Source organism: Myotis nattereri (genome assembly GCF_964212035.1).
Source record: "Myotis nattereri genome assembly, chromosome: 2".
In the NCBI taxonomy this organism is placed as follows: domain Eukaryota; kingdom Metazoa; phylum Chordata; class Mammalia; order Chiroptera; family Vespertilionidae; genus Myotis; species Myotis nattereri.
Genome location: NC_138076.1, coordinates 125149959 through 125157787, shown reverse-complemented (window position 1 = coordinate 125157787; position 7829 = coordinate 125149959). Strand labels below are relative to the sequence as shown.

Here is a 7829-nt window from a genome sequence, read left to right as displayed (position 1 = left end):
ATGAAATTGCACCTCCAGGAGTTTCTCACTCTCAAGCTTCCCCACCATTGAGCCTCCAGCAATTCATCAAAATTATCATTTAAGTGTTCCATACCATTTTGTGGCAGCAGCAGCTTCCTCTCTAGCTAAACAGATAGAGGATGTGATTTCTCTGCATTTACCTGTCTCTCCAGATTTTAGGGTGGTGCTTTGCCCTAGGACAGTGATGGTGAACCTTTTGAGCTCGGCGTGTCAGCATTTTGAAAAACCCTAACTTAACTCTGGTGCCATGTCACATATAGAAATTTTTTGATATTTGCAACCATAGTAAAACAAAGATGTATATTTTTGATATTTATTTTATATATTTAAATGCTATTTAACAAAGAAAAATCAAACAAAAAAATGAGTTTGTGTGTCACCTCTGACACAAGTGTCATAGGTTCGCCATCACTGCCCTAGGACATCAGTTTTCTGATGAGTGTAAGAAAAGCCACTTATTTTCAGTTTGTTCAGCTTTTATCATATGAGGATGGAAGTGACGAATGTTATAAGCTCTTTACATGTCATATCTGAAACTGGAATTCCTTCTTTCTTTTTTTATTTATTTTTTACTTTTAATCTCTTTGTTTCTTTGAATCTAAGCTGCTTTTCTTGTCATACAGCATATAGTTTGGTCTTGCTCTTTTTTATTCAGAATGACAATCTGTACCTTTCAAGTTTTGAACAGAAAGGGGCCGCATACTAAACCTGACAAGCTTAGGGAGGCCTGCATGTCAGGGCTTACACACTCAGAGACTGAAAGTAACCACATAGGATGCTCTGAAATTAAAACTTCCTAACTCGCGCTTGAACCTGTCTCAGCTTCTCACCTTCCTCCTTGGACAACATGAGCTTTAGCACCTGCTCCAGCTTCTCCACAAACTACTGGACCCTGGGCTCCGTGCAGTCACCCAGCAGCAGCATGGCCAGCATCCATGCAGGCTCTGGGGGCTTGGGCTCCAGATCTCTGAGCCCCACTCCAGCAGTGTGCAGGGCAGCTGGGAATCTGGGGGCCTGGCTGCAAGGATGGCCAGGGGTCTGGCAAGTATAGGGGCATCCAGAGTGAGAAGGAGACTATGCAATGCCTGAATGACCATCTGGCCTCCTACCTGGAGAGGGTGAGAAAGCTGGAGGCTGATAATTAGGGACTGGAAAGCAAAATCCAGGAACACTTGGAGGAGAAGGGATCCAGGTCAGAGACTGGGGGTATTATTTCAAGACCATCGAGGACCCAAGGGCTCAGATCTTTGCAAATCCTGTGGACAATACCTGCATTATTCTGCAGACTGACAATGCCCATCTTGCTGCTGATGACTTCAGAGTTAAGTATGAGATGGAGCTGGCCATGCACCAGTCTGTGGAGAGTGACACCAATGGGCTCCGAAAGGTCACTGATAACACCAGTGTCACTCAGTTACAGCTGGAGACAGAGATTGAGGCTCTCAAGGAGCAGCTTCACTTCATGAAGAAGCATGAGGAGGAAGTAAATGGTCTATAAATTAGACTGCCAATTCTGGATTGACTGTGGAGTTGGACGCCCCTGAATCTCAGGACAACAGCAAGATCATGGCAGACATCTGGGCCCAGTATGATGCACTGGCTCGGAAGGACCGAGAGGAGCTAGATAAGTAGTGGTCCCAGTAGATGGAGGAGAGGACCGCAGTGGTCACCTCACAGACCACTGAGATAAGGACAGACAAAGGGTCCTGTCCTTAGAGATGGGCCTGGACTCAATGAGAAATCTGAAGGACAGTTTGGAGAACAGCCTGAGGGAGGTGGAGATGTGCTATGTCATGCAGATAGAATAGCTCAAAGGCTGGCCCAGACTCAGGCAGAGGGGAAGTGCCAGGTCCAGGAGTAAGAGGCCCTGCTGATTATTAACATCAAGCTGGAGACTGAGATCACCACCTACCTCCGCCTGCTGGAAGAAGGGGAAGACTTCAATCTTGGCGATGCCCTCGACCACAGCCACTCCATACAATCCATCCAAAAGACCACCAACTGCAGGATTGTGGACAGCAAAGTGATGTCTGAGGTCAACTATACCGAAGTTCTGAGGCATTAAGGGCAGCAGAAGTGGGGCACCCTGTTGGGGAGGGGAGGCAGGAGGCCAATAAAAGTTCAGAGACCATTGAAAAAAAAAACTTCCTAATTAAAGGCCAGTCATGGTGGGTAGTCCTGTCGTAGGCCAGTATCTTCCTTGACAAAGACAGTCTTTACCTGAACTGAGCCTTTTGCATCTAGAATAGCATACCTTTGGAATAGCAGAGTCATCCCCTTTGTCAGATCCCTCAGGGCACAGTCTCTCACTAGAACCCTCATTGTTACCTCCTTCTCCGCATACCATCTCTATGTGCTGTAAATGTTCATTGTTAGCAATGTAAAGGAAATATGGGCCTATCCATTTTACTTTTCATCCAATCCCAGAGATTCCTCTGCTTTGCTTTCTCCCACCTCCCAAATCTATCACCAATGAATTTTATGTAATCCCTCTATGTCTTCCCCTTTGATTCTGATGTATAAAATAAGTGGTGAAACTGCCATTTTCCAGAGCATTTTTTTTTCAATCCATTGAGATTTTGCTTCCCAGCAATTGTCATAAGTTTGGCTCAAATAAACATAAAAATTCTCTACAGGTTTGGACATTTCTTACATTGACAAAGTGGAATGCTTAGTTACAGTCCTCTACCCAATTCCAAAGTGTGGGATATTTCTCCACATCACCAAGCAATTCTCTAACACCAACTGGGTGTCCTACAATTCAATTCAATTATGATGATACTATATATATATACCCAGAGATAGCAACAGGGTAAGTGCTCCAGCCCACAAGACTGCCTTCACTTCAGATGCCAATCACAAATCTATGTTGTTACCTGTGTTTCTGACTGACTGGCTGAAAATCAGAGGTTCCCAGGACACCCTCCTTGGATTCAATTAATTTGCTAGAGCAGGTCACTGAACTCAGGAAACAAATTTACTCACTAGATGAACAGTTTATTACAAAGACTATTAGAGGATACAAATCAACAGATATGTAGGGTGAAGTCCAGAACAAAGGAACTTCTGTGCTGTGGAGTTTGGGGCCTGGTGTGGTGGCATGTGGAAGTGTTCTTGTTCCCCAACCTGGAAGTTCAACATGTGGGATTTCCCCCTCTCCTTTTTTTTTTTTTTTTGAAGCTTCATTACATAGACATGATTGGTTAAAACATTTCCCATTGATGACTAATTCAATCTCCATCCCCTCCATCCTTCCCAGAAATGAGGAGATAAGACTGAAAGTTCTAAACTTCTAATCACAGTTGGTTCCCCTGGCCACCAGCTCCCCTATCTTTAGGGGATTTACAAAAGCCACCTCATCGACATAAACCCAGATGTGGTGGAAAGGGGATTGTTATGAATAAAGCAATTTCAAGAACAGAGGACAAGGGACAAAATTATATAGGAAAAGATGTTCCAATTGCTCTGATTGCTTAGGAAATTCCAAGGGTTTTGGGAAATGAGTCAGGAACCCTGGACAAAGGCCAAATAAAATTTTATTATAAATCACAATATCAGAATAGTCCATTTATATTTAGTGTAGTTACTGATATGCTTGGATTTACATATGCTTTTTTGATATGTATTTTCTATGTTCCCTTTTTTTAATTCTTCTTCCCTCTTACTTCTTTTTCTTGTGTTAAATAAAAATTTCTAATGTGTCATTTAATTCTTCTATTGATTTTGCTGTTGTATTTTTTAGTTATTTTCTTATTGATTGCTCTAGGTATTACAATATGCATATCAATTTATCACAGTTTAATTCAGAAAATACTAAATTAATTCTAGAAACTTGCCCAGCCTACATGGCTCAGTTGGTTGAGCATTGTCCCATACACCAGGAGGTCCCAGGTTTGATTCAGCCAATTGATGTTTCTCTCTCATTGATATTTTTATCTCTCTGTCCATCTCCCTTCCTCTCTCTGAAATAAAAAAAACCCATATTTTAAAAAGTAGAAACTTGGTTCCAATATATTTTCTTTTCTTCTCCCCTACTTTGTTCCATTATTATGATATCTATTTCCATGTATACTATATGCTCAACAATACAGTGTTACGATTTTTGCTTTATATAATTTGTCTTTTAACAAAGTTAGGAGAAAAATGAGAAAATATAGAGTCTTTTATATTTACACACATAGTTGCCATTTCTGGAACTCTTCATTCTTACTCTGGATTTGTATATTATCAGGTATAACTTTCCTTTCAGCCTAAAGGACTTCCTTTAGTATTCCTTATAGGGTATATTTGCTAGCAAAACATTGCTTTGGTCTTTGATTATCTGGGAATATCTTTACCCTAGCTTTATTTGTGAAGGATTTTTTTTGCTGGATATAGAATTCTGGGTTGACAAATCTTTTTCACTACTTTGACTATGTTGTTCCACTGCCTCAGGGCCTCCATTGTTTTGGAATTGATTCATTTGTGTAATTTCCATATTTTTTAAAATAAATCTTTATTGTTCAGATTATTACAGTTGTTCCCCTTTTCTCCCTCCATAGTCCCCTCCACCCAGTTCCCACCCCACCCTCTGCCCTTACCCGCCCCCCCCCCCCCCCCCCCACTCTCCTCATCCATAGGTATACGCTTTTGTTGCCAGGTCAAAGGTCATACACATGGAAAATGTAGCTATTTCCATCCTCAACGTGTCCCTGTGTTCGGAAAGGTCTCTCACGACTTGTTCACACTCTACTCAGAAAGGGTACGAAAACATGTAACGGCTTTTTAAAATAATGTGTCCTCTTATGTTTAAAATGAGGATTTCGTTACCAAAAGTGAGGAGAAAGCAACACTACAGCTGCTCTCGTCCCTCTCGCCCTTTGGGTGATAGTTGTGCTTGGGGCTGCGTGCTGGTTCGCTGGCCGTCGACGAAGCCATCTGAGCGGTTCACGCGGTTCCCCCAGTTTCCCAGGGGCCGCTGGAGCCTCATAGGGACTGTCTCAGCCTCACAGGGACTGACTCAGCCTCACTGGGGTAATTTCCATATTTTTATTGAGATTTTTAAATTTGTTGAATCATTGTTGTCACACTTTCCTTAAATTTTTGAGTATAGCTGTTTTTTAGTTTCTTAAACATATTTCTAATAACTACTTTAAAGACTCGGTCTGATAAATCCAAAATCTTAGGGACACACAGAGATAGTTTCTATTGACTGTTTTATTATCCTTCTGGATGTTGTCATACTTTCTTGTTGCTTTGCCTATCTTATCATTTCTTTGCTGAAAACTGTATTATTTTACATAGTGAATTTTAGCAACTATATATTCTAATTTCCCCGTGAGTGTTATTGTTGTTTTGTGTGTTTTTATGTAATAATTTGCCTAGACTAAACCCATAAGCTCTACCTTCTCTGAAATGTGCATCCACAAACGTTTCTGCTTGTTTGTTTTTCTTTTTGTTCTTAAGCCTTGCTTCCTATAGTCACCCCTGTGTCTGCCTAGATTAGTGTTCAGACTGGCCAGAGGTTGTGTTCATATACTTTGAGCCAGGAAGGCCTCCAGTATCTGCTGATAGATCTGTGAGTGAGTTGAGGAGCACATTCAAATGTCAAGCTTTTGTTTTTAAGTTTACCCAGGCTTCTATTTTTCAACGAACCCTTTGTATGTGTAGGTAGGCTCCACTGCCCAGGGCTCTGTGGGTGGCTTGGGCTGCTTCTGTCTCTGCAGCACATACACACACTTTAGTCAACCCATGAAATGTGGCCAATGTGGCTCCGTTGGTTTGGTGTTGTCCTGTATGCCAAAAGGTTGCTGGTTCAATTCCCAGTCAGGGCACATGCCCGGGTTATAGGCTCTCAATCCCCGGTAAAAAGGAGTGCAGGATGCAGCTGATCGATGTTCTGCTCTCACATTGATGTCCCTCTCTTTCTCTTTCTCACTAAAAATCAATAAAAAATATTTAAAAGAAACGTGCAGAGTGTATCCATTTCCCATGGCTGCGTCACCCCATCAATTCCCTGTTAAATTTCCAGATAGTCCAAGTTCATTGTTTGCTCTGTAATTTCAGGCTAGCAGAGCTACTGGCCCTCTCTATCCACTTGCTTCTGAGATCATCGTTTAAACTGATGCTGCTCCAAATTAAGTCAGAACACTCTACCAGTGACAAAAGGCCGCTGGCTTTTGTGTGTGTGAGTGTGTTTGCTGTTGGTTTGTACAAAGTGCCCCGATTGAACTAGCAAACAGCAGAATGCTGGGCTGGGGACAGCTCCAGGCAAACATGCCACATGCTGGCGCTATTTAAAAGTCAATAGTTTTCATGAACAAACACTTCTCAGTAGCTGCATGTCTCCCGCCAATTTCCAGAGTGCTGAACTGGTTGTTTTTGAAGGTTTAGACCAAGCATTATAGTTGCCTTTTGAAAAAAAACAAAAACAAAAATGGTTTATCAACCTCTTAACATTCTCATGCTAGAAATTACTCTGTGAGCATCTGGTTTTTATAGTGTCCTTCTCAAGCTTGGTGAAATGATATGCAAGGTAGGTAAGAGCTCTGGGTGGAAAGCCTTCTAGTCTGAATTCTGCTACTGACTAGCTCTTGCCCTTTGCAGCTTCCTTAGCAGAAAAAAAAAAAAAAAATGGCGGTTGGACAGGGTGATTTCCACAGCTCCTTCCACTTAGAAAATGCTAAGTTTCTAGTAGAATTCAGAATTCAGCTAATAAATTTACACAGTAGACCTGAACAGATGAATTACTTTTATCCTTTCTATAACCTTTATGTCAAAATAAAATTTTGTCTTCCATCTAAGATGTGTGTGTCTGTCTAAGATGAGGCAATGGTCCTTTGACTCCAGTAGAATAGGAACGTATGGTTTTTCCTCCTCTCCTCTCTGCCTCTCTCTATTCTCTTCTTTTTTCCCTCTTAGCTTCTCTCCCTCTCTTTCTCCTCCTAACATAGTGGGCCCTGATTTAACACCAGGTGCTGTACAAAGTATTTTTTACCTGAATGATCTCATTTACTTCTCATAACAACCTCATCAGGTAGGTCCTGTCCTTAGCTGTTTTTTACAGATAAGTGTGAGAAAGAAGAAAAATTCCCCTTTCCCTCCTCTGGTCCTTCTGGCTGGCCAAATAGTCAAATCAACAAGAGACAGATTGACAAGAGAAACTCAAATTCAATTTTGTGTGCACGGAAACCCCAAATATATATGAGAGAGTCAGAGACCCTGCATTCATAAGAGATTCCAAGACAGAAAGGAAAAGTGTGGTATATATGCTACACTGAGCTAGGGATGAGATAAGGCATGTTGGGGCTTCAGAAAGTCATTGCAGGGAGAACATATGTTCAGTAATTAGTAGTTTGCCCTGCCCTATAGATAGGTCAAAAAAGGCTATCTCTGATAACCTCTTAGTATGGGCAAGGCCCCTAATTCAAATTCTTCTAGATAGTTAAAAGGAGTGGGGTGTGTGTGTGTGTGGGGGGGGGGGGGCAGAAGTTTTTCTTGAGCCTGTAGGATCTCAGTTGTTTTTAGCTCAGAATAATCTGCATATTACTAAGGCACATCTTGGGTGGCTGAGCCACTATATAAGAAAACTGAAGATCAGAGAAACTTCCTGGTTTGCTCAAAGCTAAGCAGTTAGTTGGTCTAATTCCCTTCCATCAACAATACTAACTCCACAAATAAACTGGATATAGGCAGCATGTGAACATGTCTCTAAGAGAAGTTGTTGGGAGTTGGGAGTTGGGAGTTGAGAGGAAGCAGCTCTGGGGTGTGAGTGAGGCCTTCCTGCGGAAGGCAGTATCAGAGCCAGATCTTATCCTAGACTTTGGATA

At 41.8% G+C, this 7829-nt stretch overlaps 1 pseudogene across 1 annotated transcript; it reads left to right on the top strand.

Moving 5' to 3' along the window:
• Positions 1-868: 868 nt before the first annotated feature.
• Positions 869-2086, top strand: LOC308512763 (keratin, type I cytoskeletal 18-like; annotated as a pseudogene). Its single transcript has one exon. The product of its transcript is annotated as a keratin, type I cytoskeletal 18-like (transcript).
• Positions 2087-7829: the final 5743 nt, after the last annotated feature.